Source organism: Parasteatoda tepidariorum, chromosome 1 (genome assembly GCF_982258835.1).
Source record: "Parasteatoda tepidariorum strain Cologne lab strain chromosome 1, Ptep-v5.0, whole genome shotgun sequence".
In the NCBI taxonomy this organism is placed as follows: domain Eukaryota; kingdom Metazoa; phylum Arthropoda; class Arachnida; order Araneae; family Theridiidae; genus Parasteatoda; species Parasteatoda tepidariorum.
In genome coordinates, this window is record NC_141755.1 from 97,137,164 (window position 1) to 97,152,610 (window position 15,447).

At 28.1% G+C, this 15,447-nt stretch overlaps 1 protein-coding gene across 2 annotated transcripts in view; it reads left to right on the plus strand.

The window, feature by feature from the left end:
• The first annotated feature begins 393 nt into the window (after positions 1-393).
• Positions 394-15,447, plus strand: part of LOC107436484 (CD109 antigen) — a 142,897-nt gene continuing 127,843 nt past the window's right edge. For both annotated transcript variants that reach the window (XM_071179413.2, XM_071179417.2), the window contains exon 1: positions 394-935. The gene's annotated coding sequence lies outside the window, so the exon portion shown is untranslated. The remainder of the gene's footprint in view (positions 936-15,447) is intronic.

Sequence of the window (15,447 nt, forward strand, 5' to 3'; positions counted from 1 at the left end):
TGTATTACTAAGCTGGTAGAAATTCCTGAAAAATATTATTACAAATTTATGAAGTACAACTCAGAATTAGTAAGATTTTAATGTCCTGGAATTCCTTTAAGCAAATTAATGAATTCAAAAGGTTTAATATTATTCCCCTTATATTTTAAGACAAAAAAATTCCTGAAATAGTTTGCAAATATTTTTATTTGGGGCACTTTTTTTATAATATTTTTTATTGGCAGACATGAAAAATAATATTTACTGTACTCTTAAGAAAGCCAATCAATCCAGTGGCTTTTCTTTTAGCCTTTTACCTTCTTTTTTTTAATGAATATTATAAACAGAACTTTCTCCCGCCAAAAAAACAAAAAGCAGAAAGGGATGCTAAAAAGAAAAGAAAGAGAATCACGTGACTTCTCCCCCCTCCTCTCCTCTCAACACTTGAACATCAACTCGCACGATGCGCAAAAGTTGCCGGGAAAATGAGAAAACGCCTGTGAGTTTTTGGTTCGGCGACTTCGAATCAGAGCGTCCGTCGACGCCGGTTAAAGCACTGAAAAAGGAAACTTCATCCCGAAAAGTTTTCAACCACTCCCCCCTAAACAGCACTTAGCCGGAATGATTTCTAAAGTGTCCGGTCGTCTCCCGGATTTCTAGTAACTTGATAAACGTTCCATAGATTATTCGATTTCCCAGTGATTTAGTTCTATGTATATCCCTCCCCCTAATGTTGGGGAAATAAATGGAAAACGTGGGAAAAAAAAAGAACAATCGAAGCAGACGATCCAAGTGAAAATCGTTTGACATTTGTGTAGGCATAATCTGCTTTAGTGTTCTGTTTGTTGATAGTAACTTTTCCTTCCCGATGGATGCTTTACTTTGTCTGTTTTAGTAAAGAGCTTTTCTTGAAAAAAATTGTTTTTGGAAGACAAGAATATCAAGCAGTTTTTTAGGTAAGTTATTTCCCCCCTTCAATACACTTAAAATAATTCTTCTTGAACTTAAAATAATTTTTTTTGAATTTGAATTTATATTACATATTAAAAACCGGTAGCTTTAAATTTACATAATTTCGAATACAAAAACTTGATTTGATTTGTTTAAATTTACGATTTTTGGAATAAAAATTTTGTTTGTTACAAACGTTCTAAATTAAAATAAATTAATCGTGATAGTTTTGCTATCCATGCTATAAGTTTTAAAATTGTGCAAACTTACAAAATTTCGTGGTGACGTAAGTAAATTTAATTAAAATTGTTGATACTTTAAATGATTTAATTGTAATTGTTGACTTCATCATTTAACTATCAGTTTTTGTTTATTTTTTGTTTGTTTATCTAATGCGTATTATGTATGGGCATCTGTGGCGGGAGGGCGGTGTGTACATGGCCCTCTCAATAATTAAAAATCTCTTAAAGCTCTAAATATTTCTGACAAATAACGAAAATGTTCATAAATCATCATCGAATTAAACTCATCAAAGTTAAAAACAAGAAAGCGATAAAAAAAAGATCTTTTTGTACACATTTAGCAGATGTAAGAATTTGTTTTTCGTATGTTCGAGAACTATTGCGGCCGTGTGTTTAATTTCGCCCTCCTCAATAGCACCCCCGCGACGCCTATGGTATTTTGTTAGTAACTAAAGAATGTTTAACTGTTTATCTTAATCGTATAAATTTCGATTATTATAGATGTTTTACACTGTCTTATAAATATTAAATTCTAAGAAGTGAACTTAATGAAAAATTTATCTGACAATAATACTGAACGATTCGTTATTTCCTCTTACTGTCATAAATGTTGCGTCATTATTACTGTCATTGAAAAAAATAATAAAAAAAAGATTATCAATATGCTTAAAAAAGATAATTACTAAGGAACGAAAATGAAAAGTGTTTGTAATTAATGTATAAATTAAAATCTGCAAAATAAAACTTGTACCTATCGAATAAAAATTTTATTGTTTTTTCTAAATCAGCGGAATGACTAGTCATGAAAAACTTACTTTTTCAAATGATGAAAACATATTTTATTACTATTTATATTATTATTCATTTATTATTTTAAAATAAACAATTTAAAGTGACCTATTTTTAATTTTTTAAAATGTAAAATATAGTTTGCATATTATAGACAAAAAAGTTTTTGCTGTTGAAATTTTCAGTAATTTTTTAAATTTTTGCTGCATTATAAGTTCTAAGCTATGAAATACATTACAATTTTTAATTCAGCTCTAAAATATATTTTCTTTCCTCAAATATAATCCACCTATTAGACTAGCGGATAACTCTTGAAATATCTATAATTGCTAAATTATTAGTATTATGATTAAGTGAAGGCAAACGTTAAAATCACAAATAATATTTTTTAAATATATTATTTGTGATTGATTATTTGTAATTTATTAAATATATTATTTTTGATTATGCATTATTAACGCTTAGCTAAGCATTAAAACCTTATTATTTATTGAAATCTAGCTTTAACTTACATACTATTTAACTCTGCTAAACCTTATAACCTAATTATTGATTAAAGCCTTTGTTATGTCCCATCCCGCTATCATAGCAAAACGTGCAGCATTTTGCATTAAAATGCATCTAAGTTTTAATAAATATAGTATTTGTGATTTTTTGTTGTCTTCACTTTATAATAACACCACTTACAATTATCTTAAAGATGATTACACTCTGAAATATTCAGGTTCAAATTACAGTATAAAGTACCGGCACTTTGGGTGCATTATCCTTAAATTCCATAATTTTACCGAAAAATTCCTTTTTTCTGTAAAATATTATACTATATTTTTAAGGTAATATTTGTTTAATTAGAGTAATTCAGTGATATTAATGTAATTAAAAATTACGGTATATCAGATTTTTTGTTCCGTAACATGTTCCGGTAAAAATGTATTCCACGGTAAAAAGTAGCAATATCCTGAGTGCTGGTCCTTTTTACAGTAATTTGATGTGAATTTTTTTATTTTTTTATAGTGTAGTATATTTAGAAATGTAGCCATAGACTTTTAACTATTTCTAACTTTCCTTTGTTTTTTGAGTTGCACTCAAAATTAAAAATTACGACATTAATAATAATTGTTGAAAATTTTCCAAAGGGAATAGAGAGAAAAAATTACGATGATTTATTATCTTAAAATAATTAACCTTTTCTTCTTAAGAGCATCCTGTTTCATAATAACTTATGAGGAATTTGTGGTTTGTTAGTTCACTCAGCGGTTTCAAATTGTAAGCTTTTGAGTCATTCGAAATTTCAAGCAGTAATTTTTTAATTCTTTAGAGTGCAATTAAAACTTTAGAAAGAATTTCTTACTTTTTTTGTTGAAAACTTCCTATTTTAAACAACTTTCACAACAAATTGAAAATCATAATTATTCCAAAAGTGAGTCATGTATTGGATATTTGAACATTTTCTTGTTTTTAACTTTTTTTCTTCTTTCTCACGGATATATATATTTTTTTGAGATCGCCATGAAATGCTAAGGATAAGATTTGTTCCATTTTAGAATTTGTAATAAGTTGCAGGTTTTATGTAAAAAAAATAAAAAAACGTTCCTTGTTTCTGATCTAAGCTATAGTTTTTATATAAAACCGTAAGTGATGTGACATGATTTCGTAATGACTCATAGTGTTTTCCGTAATTTTTAAATGTCGAATATTGTACAACTGCTTAATTTAGTTTCAAAATAATGTATTTCTTGCAGAAATTATATTATTTGTGTGCTCGCGAAATTAGAATTACGAATCGAGTTATAATAAGTTATTATTTTATATTGATTAATTGCGTTATTATGCCTGAAATTCGTTTATATTACACAACAAGGCCAGGATAGCCTGGTTGGTAGGGCACTAGGCCCATGTCCAAGAGTTCGTGGGTTCGATCTCCGCCGGCCGATGACTCTCCGTGTAGTAAATGGTGACTGATGCACGTTAAATCTGTCAAATCGCAAAGTCCTCCATGTTCCCATAACAAATCAATACCTCTGGGGGTACTGATCCAGGAGTTTCCTTGTCTTCTGGATTGGTTCAAAATTACAAGGCTACGGAGTTGAACTTTATTAGTCGTAAACCCAAAATTGGGTCAGCTGTTCAACGACGGATAAAATAAAATAAAAAAAATAACACACAACAAAATCATTTGTTTCATTAATTTTGTACCTCTTCAGAATGCAGCATTTCAGAAGATTAAAAGCTAATTTGAAAAAGGTAAAGTAAGGAGCAAAAGTTCGTTTTTTTTGTAATAATTTATGAATACAGTGATTAAAAAATAAGAAAATTTTTAGATACGCAGAGAAGAAAACCACGAAAACTTCTCGTAGTTACATAACAATAATGCACTATTATTTATTTTTGGTCTTCCACTGAATATATTTAATATCAGTCATATAGTAAACGTCAAAAAAGATATGCTATGGGTAATATAGAGCCCGTATATTGTTAAATAGATGCCTTATCCTTCTGCATAAAAATTCTAACTAATTTCCCACTAAAATAGTTTTTTTTTAAACCTGACAAAAAAAAACAGCGGTACAAAAATTAATGTAAATAATATCTTACGAAAAATAAGTGTAAATTTCAGAATATACAGAATATCTGAGAATATACAGAAACGCCACTCGGAGAAAAAAATTCTGGTAAAATTACCATACTGTATAGTAATGATATTTCTCACAAAAAAAACCAACATAATTCAGGTTGATAAAATTAAATTATACGGTACTTAAGCCATTAATGTGGTAGTGATTTTCTGCAAATTCTGGTTTTCAAAATTTTAGTTCTTATTTCCACACATTTAGTAAAAAATACAAAACTGAAAAGTAAATTTAACAGAATAAAGGGTTTTTATGCCAGACTCCAAGCTACCCCGGTAAAAATTACCAAATTTTACCTCATTTATCAAATTATTTACCAAAATCTTCGGTAAGAATTATCAAGCATTTTAGTGTTCCCATAGAGAAAGGAACTAGGTAAATTTTACCATATTCTGGTAGTTTTGACCATACTTTCTTCCCAAGTGACTTGCGAAATTTCTTTTTTCATTAGAAATCGTATTTTTTAAATACTTAGTATTATGAATAATTCATCCTTACGTTCTGTACTTATAGTGAACCATTACATGTCTTTGTGTCGTGAAATTTGTGTGTTTTTAAATTTTAACTTTACATGATCTTATGCAGAGAGGCCAACTATTAAGTTTTTTGCAAAATATTTCATAGAGCTCTAGACAGTTGAAAACTGCAGCTTTCGGAATTTTCGGTAACTCTACCAACATTTCAAAAGCCTCACCATGATAGTGCTTGAACAAAACAAAATAGCATTTCATCTGAGCTTTTTAATCATTTATGCGCAATGAGTGTGGAAAATAACTTTAAATTAAATTTACAAAACAAAGAATCATACATCAAAAAATAAACTCAGCTACCAATAGAAGAAATTTTTCCATAAAGCGTTGAAAGTTGGCAGCCCTATATATGCATGTTTTTCAAACATTCACTGTATTTTACTAGTTGTTTCAGTATTTGTCAGAATTGAATTCGTAAAAGTTGTTAGCAATCTTCGTTAAAACCATTCAGATCCGTGAATTTGTACAGCGATAAGTTTGTGAACGAAACCGTTAAATTCGAAATGAACTCTTTGATTTCATTATGTCAACACATTGTCGGGGATATTGTCAGAGAGCAGCTGGGAGGCTTAACGTGCAGATGGCTACCAGACGCTCCCTTTTTAAGTTGCCTTCACGATTTTACCTATAGAGTTCTTTTTCTATATTGTTCCCCCCTCAGTTTCTACCTTACGAAAAGTGATTTTATATTCCCTACACTGTTTTTTATTCTTCTTTTTTTAAAAAAAAAATTCATTTCCCCTCTTATCGATTCTTCCGGGGAAATCACTACAAAGCAGTTTTAATAGGGCTTTCGACGAAACTGTGACTTCGCGCAGGTGACTTGCATTTTGCAAGTGTGACTAGGAAGTTACAGAGGATGCATTCAAAGAGGAAATTCAAGTTAAATTTTTATTTAAGTTTTTTTTCCATCATTTAATAAGGTGACAGAAAAAGAACTTTTTTTTAAAAAGAAATTTGGAAAAATTGCTTACTACCCTTTAGGTTGGAATTCCTTCTATATCAAGTGTGTCCTTATTTCAGTTTTAAGCTCATTTTTTTCAAGTCTTTAGTTTATAAGTTAGTTTTTAGTTCCTTATTTTATTCAGAATTTCGTTTCTAATTTATCCATTTTTAGTTTATTACTATCTATAGTTCATATTTTTTTTTAGTTTAAAGGTGATAAGCAATATTTTAGCAATATTTTATCCAGTTTTTAGTTCATTTTTCAGTTTCTAGTTCCTTCAAAAAATCTTATATGCAAATTCTTTCTGAAGGTTATGACTTCAGATATACAGGAAGTCAAATAATTTCTGTAATTTTTTATTTTTATCACCTAACTTTGAAAATGATAGCAGTTTTCTTTTCTTTTATTTCTTTCTTAATTATATATATACTTGACAGTCCTTCTACAAAACCCTTTAAATTATTTTATTTCTTTAAAGAGATTCTATTTTTGATCTGCTTATGCAAAATCTTTTTGAAAGCATTACAATTTATCTTAAAAGTATTGTTATCAAATGTAAAGTTTTGATGCGAATTTTTTTTTTAAAATTAATTATTTAAAATCGCTGATTTTAATCTTTTTAATTAATTTATTGCATCCAATTTTAAGTATCAAAATATAAAAGACTGAAATTAATTGTTTCAAGATATATAATAAAAAACAAACAAATTATAGACAATGATTTGACACATTAATTGATAAAAAAATGTGCAAATTCATTTGTTTTAACTTTTATTTTTTTATTTTTCATTCACTTTTTTTCTTTTTAATTATCCTTATTTTTAGAAGTAATTATTTTTATCCTAAATTTTTACATGTTTTGTCGAAATGTCTTTTTTGAATAATAAATTATATAAAAATATAATAAATGTTCCTGATAGAAAAGATTCTGTTTAAATCTCTCATTTTTTCGTCAATGATTGCTAAAAAATTTAAAAAATAAAATCTATCCAAAAATTAATTTTTTTACCAGGATTCGAAACACATTAAAGCTCAAATCAAATATATATAATTAGAGAAATATTTTGTTCTAAATGATCAGCGAGATTTAATTAATGGTGTTTAATTTTATTCCTTTTATGAAATTATTTAACGTATTTTCTTACGGTGTTTTGAAATATTTCTGATTTTTCTTTTCCTTTTTTCTCTTATCTTTTCCTTTTTTCAGAAAGATGGGATCATTAATTATTTCAAATACGTTTCGGTTTTAAATTAAATAACTTAAATAATTGCAGCGAGTGAAATTCTAATTTAGTAGTTCGTAAGGTACTTTTTATTCTATTGCTTTTTTTAAGAATAAATTTGTCTTTTTTGGGGGTAAAAAGAAGTGAGATTTATCAAATTACTCAGTTAGAGGTTTCGTTTGGAATAAATTGAAATGATATTTCAAAATAGAATAAAACGATATTTAATTTTTGAAATTGCTTATCTTACTTTTTCTTAAACTGCTTTAAATTAATTTAAACCTATGTATGCATGTTTTCGCTTCAAATAAACTATAGATTTTGGTATTCTTTTTAAATATTTTTCTTACAAAGCAAGTCTTTATATATTATTACATTTATTTTTTTCGACCATTAATTCTCTTATGAGAAGCAAATTCTCATTATGTCATATCTTAATTTCTTTCATAAGTTTCTTTCTTATTTTATTATTTTAACTATAATTTTACATTCTTTTTAAATAAAAAAAATAACAGTTATAAATCAACTTTACGAACGGGTTTAATTTAAATATTATTTATTAAATTAATTAATTAATATCAATTAATCAAGATTAATTATTTATAACTATTTGTTTGTCTAATTATTTAATTAATTCATTATTTATTTAATCAATTATTATTAATTATTTATTTATTACGAAGTAATGTATGCATACATTTACGTAAATCTCTACTTTATAACGAAAACTATTAAAATTAGAACGTAGTGGGTTTTTAACAGATATATGTGTATGGTTTGGCTGTTAAAGTGTAATAAGTTCATTGCTAAGTTTTGATAAAGATTTATGCATTCAGCATTTTATATTTTTTTAAAACTTATTATCATTTAATTAAAGAACAATGTTTTCTAACGACTTGCTTTGAACTAAACGATACATAGTTTTTTGATTTGAAATAGATTCAAGTTCTGTGAAATAAACGAATTTTAATTCTTCTGTGAGATTTTGTGTTTACTTTGTGAAAACAGGCCTCTTCTACATTGTCTCAGTAACAAAAGCAAACACACTCCGATTTCTCTGAAATACACCGCAGATTATAGCTATAGAAAAAAGGAAGAAGAAAAAAAACTATGTAAAAGATGGAACTGCAGATTTTTTTTTTTAAATTCCCGAGGGCTTTAACCTGTCTGTTATTTACTCAACCAGTTTTGATATGTTTCTCCTTTTACAGATTTTTTGCGTTTTTATATTTCTGACTGCTCTAATAAATATTGAATAAACCTGATCTATTATAATGTTTTTACATCAACTATTGCGTCTTTAAATGAGTTTATAACTCTTTCATAAGAAATTACAAAAACGAATATCAAACTGAGAATACCTACAAAAAAAAGTTCTAAAATTTGTTTTATTTTTCAGCACAATAGTACAGTGAGAAAATCAGTAGGGTTATAACTGCCAGAATACGGTTTTATTGGGTTTCTGGCTCTATGGGAACACCAAAAAGATCGGCAATGTTTACCGAAGCACTTTGGTAATGATTATGGTATAATAAACAATAAATATAATATGTGATAAAATTTGGTAAACATGGTAGACTATGGTAATTTTAACATGGAGAGAGCGTGCTATAAAAAAAATTTTTTTTTGGTAAATTTACTTTTCAGTTTTATATTTGGTTCTAAATGTGTGGTAATAAGAACTAGAATTGTTAAAACTAGAACTTCCGGTAAATGGTTTCCATGCGAACGGCAAAATTACCGAATGAATGGTTTAAATACCGTATATTTGGTTTTATTTACCAGAATTATGATTTTTTCTTTTACTAGAAGAAATGTCATTACTACCGAATGTTTACCACGATGTCTCCGTCTATTTAAAAATAAAGAAATTAATACACAAAGCAAAATAAAATAAATAAATAAGGTAACTCTAAAAATCGTTAAATCATGTGATAATGCTGTGAGTTAATGATAGTGGAATACATTTTATTCAGTATTAACATATATTTATTCAGTATATAGTAACATATCTGGAATCCCAATAAATGGCCAACTTTCTGATTTTTCAAATTTTTTTTTGTTTGGTTTAACAATACCAATTCATAGAAATGATCGTTACTTAATTTTGTAACAAAAATTACTTTTACTAAATTATAGTTTTCCAAGAAGTTAAAAAAAAAAAAATTCGAATTCTATTATTTTATTGCTAATGCTCTAATTTTTATGCACCTAATTAATTAATTTCATTTTATCTAGGGCTAAACTCTAAATACGTAACTGAGTAACAGCTGCATAAGGAACAAAACACAAATGCCATAATGTTACGCACAAAGAAATCGTAACATTGTTTAGATTTTTCGGACAAAGACATTTTATATGCTTCAAAAACTAAGTCAACTGGCGAGTTCAAGTACCGAGAACCCTTTGACCCCCCCTTCTTCAACTACTGTCTTCGGATCACTACACTCAGACTTTCTTTGTACCTTAAGAATTGATACTAAGAAAATCACGATTTTCAAATGGGCGACTCGATATGAGATATTTATTTATTTATTTATTTTAAACCGGTCCTCGCTTTTCGAATTGATCTGAACGAAGAAATTTTTTTATTTATTGTAAGCAGCACTTTTTTTATTCATTCCTGCTTTTACTATGTTAGTTTTTTTTTTATGTTAAAGGGGTCTATGTCCCTTAGTCGCTTCACTTGTCGTACCCCTACGATTGCAATTGTTGGCTTTAGGGACTTGTAAACTCGATTGATTCGTAATATAATAATATAAACACCCGAGCCTTTCCTTTTAAAAACAGAATAATAACGGCAGAGTAAGTGCGGTAGAAATACCCTTATTGTACAGTTAAAAACATACATACATATTTTTAGCGGCGAACTTTAATTTTTGTAGATGAAAAGCAACATTCATAGATATAGAGGGGCATTGTAGTCCCTGGCAACACTGAACATAGTCACTAATAATACCTAATTTTTGTAGATGAAAAGCAACATTCATAGATATAGAGGGGCATTGTAGTCCCTGGCAACACTGAACATAGTCACTAATAATACCTAATTTTTGTAGATGAAAAGCAACATTCATAGATATAGAGGGGCATTGTAGTCCCTGGCAACACTGAACATAGTCACTAATAATACCTAATTTTTGTAGATGAAAAGCAACATTCATAGATGTAGAGGGGTATTGTAGTCCCTGGCAACATTGAACATAGCCACCAATGCCTATTTTTTGTAGATGAAAAGCAACATTCATAGATATAGAGGGGGATTGTAGTCCCTGGCAACATTGAACATAGTCACTAATACCTAATTTTTGTAGATGAAAAGCAACATTCATAGATATAAAGAGGTATTGTAGTCCCTGGCAACATTGAACATAGCCACTAATACCTAATTTTTGTAGATGAAAAGCAACATTCATAGATATAGAGAGGGATTGTAGTCCCTGACAACATTGAACATAGCCACTAATACCTAATTTTTGTAGATGAAAGCAACATTCATAGATATAGAGGGGGATTGTAGTCCCTGACAACATTGAACATAGCCACTAATACCTAATTTTTGTAGATGAAAAGCAACATTCATAGATATAGAGGGGGATTGTAGTCCCTGACAACATTGAACATAGCCACTAATACCTAATTTTTGTAGATGAAAAGCAACATTCATAGATATAGAGAGGGATTGTAGTCCCTGACAACGTTGAACATAGCCATTAATACCTAATTTTTGTAGATGAAAAGCAACATTCATAGATATAGAGGGGGATTGTAGTCCCTGACAACATTGAACATAGCCACTAATACCTAATTTTTGTAGATGAAAAGCAACATTCATAGATATAAAGAGGTATTGTAGTCCCTGACAACATTGAACATAGCCACTAATACCTAATTTTTGTAGATGAAAAGCAACATTCATAGATATAGAGAGGGATTGTAGTCCTTGGCAGCATTGAACATAATCACTAATACCTAATTTTTGTAGATGAAAAGCAACATTCATAGATATAAAGAGGTATTGTAGTCCCTGGCAACATTGAACATAGCCACTAATACCTAATTTTTGTAGATGAAAAGCAACATTCATAGATATAGAGGGGGATTGTAGTCCCTGACAACATTGAACATAGCCACTAATACCTAATTTTTGTAGATGAAAAGCAACATTCATAGATATAGAGAGGGATTGTAGTCCTTGGCAACATTGAACATAATCACTAATACCTAAATTTTGTAGATGAAAAGCAACATTCATAGATATAAAGTGGTATTGTAGTCCCTGGCAACATTGAACATAGCCACTAATACCTAATTTTTGTAGATGAAAAATGTCCGAAATAAATATTCCGTGTTTAGCAGTATAGGCTAAATACCAAATATTTGTATGTTGCGCCTCTAATTTAGTAGCAGCAATTGTTGAGCAGAATCCTGTATCTATTTGCAATTTAAAAAGTTCTTGAAAAGGTTTTCAGCAATTTTTGCAATAACAGGACCCGTATTTGCACAAATTCTCAATAGCAGGACCTCGGTTGAAAGAATGTGACTTAACGCTTATTTTACATTCGCAAATTATGAGTCTTTTTTTTTCCACAATTTTACAAAAACAGGGCCTTTCACAAAATGTCTGGACAGACCGCTGAGTATAGAAAACATTATTTAGAGAAAACGCTGCTCAAAGTTTCCGATATTATACTTAACCGATGCGGATAGTAATGAACATTGCAATATATATCTTTCTTCATTTTTATGAGTTTGAATTTAAAATTTGAATTTGAGCTTTAAACATGTTAGTATAACAGTTTGGCCATTCATTTTGTTACAAAAATAATTAAATAAATAAATAAACTGAATGTGACTTTTTATTAAAAAAATGTCCCAATTTTTTTTGTTCTAGGATAGAAAATATTCGTCAGCAAACTAGCCATTTTTATGAGTTTAATCAACTAATATAAATTCTAAATAAAAATGTTATTTTAATCTTTTAATCACAACAGAAAGCTGTTTTGAGACGAGAGTGCAGCCAAATCAATTGTATTTTTCATTTTACGAAAAACAGTACGATTACACAAATGTCGTCTGAAAACAAAAGAAGAAATTTCTAAGTTCTTTAATATGAATATGAAATTATAATTTTTCGCATGAATATATTGTATGGATTAAATTTTTTTTTAACAGAGCTGATTAAATCTGAGCTGAAGGATAATTTAAATATAATTAGAAAATAATATGTTGAATTAGAAATGATCAACTATCATTAATTCTCTCTTAAAAACGTCTTTTAATCACTTAATTAATGCTTCTTTTTCTGTGACCAGATTAGAGCTTAAGAAATGATCATATTATTTTCTCGTCACCCTAAAACTGACGCTTTTTCAAATATTCCGAAAAAAAACTTGTATATGTTGCTAAAAAAGAATGTTTAAAACACATTAAATGTTTTTTTTTAATTTTTCAAGTTATGGTTAATTCTTCTTTTGCGAATCGAATTCTAATAAGAACCCTGAACTTCCATTAGTAAATTGCATTAAGTTTATGAGAAAAAATGGCGAGTTGTAAGTGTTACTAACTTAAAACGAACGAGAATAACTTTTTAGTTTTTTGAACATTAGGGGGAATTAGCTTGTCATGGTGACAGTCTGATTCAAGTTTGATTATGGATTGCTTCTTTTTCCTGATTAAACAAGTGTATTTTTTTTATTATTAAAATGCATCTTTAATAATAATCTTTCATTTATTTGTCATTATTCGATTCAGAATACTAATGAGTTTTTGTTTATTGACGCAAACAGCCTGTAATTAAAATTTCATATTTCAAATTTAATTTTGATATACTGATGAAGTTTAATTACTTTGTAATAATGGCTTTGGATAAATATATACTCAGACAAGCAAAATTAAATGTACAATGAGATAAAAAGTATGATCTAAACCAGTGGTTTCCAACTGGCGGCCCGGGGGCCGCATCCGGCCCACGAACTAAAATATATTAGTTGCCATTTTTTTGCGGACAATTTTCGTAAAAAATCTGCATGGGTTTAAAATACTTTTCTCGTTAATAAAAACCTAATTTCTTCGTTTCTGTGAAATTTATCATACCAACGGTGCAGAAAAAATTATTTCTCAGGTTTTGCATCCAAGAAAATATTTATTCAAATACAAAAATAATCGTGTATGTTGCTCTTTTCTATTTCATTTTTTTGTATTTTGTGAATATAATTTAGCATGTGTGTATCAGAATTTTTCTCGAAGAAACTCTCCGATTTAACTTTTTGAAACCACTCATTTTGGATGAAAATATATACACACGCATTTGTAAATTTAAAATTTAAAATGTAAAAATCTATTCTCTGGTGATTGCAGCAGACAAACCTCAATTTTGTCAATGAACATTTTGTGAGCTACCATGTAAGTTTTAATACCAACCTTTTTAAAGTTTTATATCTGAACAATCAGATACCTGTTTCATATTAATTGTTTAATACATGGTTGCACATTAAAGTTATTGTAGCCCGAATTTTTTAATATGCATTTAAATATTTTTAAAAATCTACTTCTTATTTTAATTTGTAATTCAATACTTCTGTTTTGTACAACTTGGCAAAAATATGGCGGTAATATTTAATGTTCCTTCAAACATAAAAGAATCCTATATAAAATTTTGATAAAGTTGCGGCCCGCCATTTGATTTGTGTTTTTAATTGTGGCCCCCGGCCTTAAGTAAGTTGGAAACCTTTGGTTAGAACTACCAGAATATGGTAAAATTTACCATGTTTAAGGTTCTATGGGAATATCAAAAAGTTCGGTCATTTTTACCAAAGCAATTTGGTAATGATTTTGGTAACAATAACAACAAAATACGGTTTTATAATATGTGATAAAATTTGGTGAATGTGGTGAAATTCGGTAATTTTATCATACCTTGGTACACGGCAAAACCCCCCCCCATTTATTCGGTTAAATTTACTTTTTAGTTTTGTATGATAATAAGAACTATAATTTTGAAACTGAGAATTTCCTGCAATCCATTACCAAATGAAAGAAAATAATTACCAAATGAATGGTTAAAATAACGTATATTTCGGTTTTATTAATCAGAATAATATAATTTTTTTTTACCAAAAATGTTATTACCGTACACTACGGTAGTTAAAACAGAATTTTTCACTCCGTGTAGTTCTTTATTGATTTTTTAAAAAAAAATTATTTCACTATAAAATTATTTTCCAAATTTTAATTTTTATCTAATACCTTAGTCACTAAAACTCTGAAATTAATAGTGTAAGCCGTTAAACTTTTAATTTTTTCTTTTTAAATTATATTTGCAAAATGATTTTTCAATTTTTAATCAGTTTTAAGCGAAATTAAAATGCAAGTCTTATGCAAAAAGATACTGTAAACTGATGTAAACAAAATTCGAGAAAATTATCCTTAATATTTTTGACATACCAAAAAATTTCATCAATAAAAAGGGAAACTAAAATTCCTTTCTCATATATTTATTCACTTCAGTCTTTAGTTTAGCAATCTTGGAATTAAATACTTAATTTCTTATGTGTTTTTTGATAACGGACGTATAACAATTATTAAGAAACTAAGTTTTAGAATGCCAGTGTTAGTAATTACATTAGTAAGTGTGATTAGCAAATAAATAAATAAATAAATAACCATCTTTTCTTTTTAGGGAAGTAAAATTTGATTAATTGTAGTTTATATTAAAATATTTTGCTTAAAAAATTCTTTTAGCATGAATTTTAATATTTATTATAAATACATTTAAGTATTTATTTAATACGGAATTAATCATTTGCACATATACAGGTTTTAAACTATTATATACATTATACTGCAACTTAACAATTACTTAGTGTTATTACTTAACATTTATAATGCTTTGTATCATTAGATCACAACTGCTGTTAAAATTTAACGTATTAAACATTTTACTTTAGAGATGCGCATTAGATATTTTTGATTTTTTTTTCTTAAATTGGTCGAGAATTGCTAGGTGGGATATTACAATTCTTTATAACTGCGTGCAAATAAAATATAAATATAGCTTGCTATAATCGGTTATATAGATTGCTATCTATTCCTTTCATCCATTGTGTTTTATTCATAGTTTTGAGACAGCTTGAATCTTTTGATGGTGCAAAACAA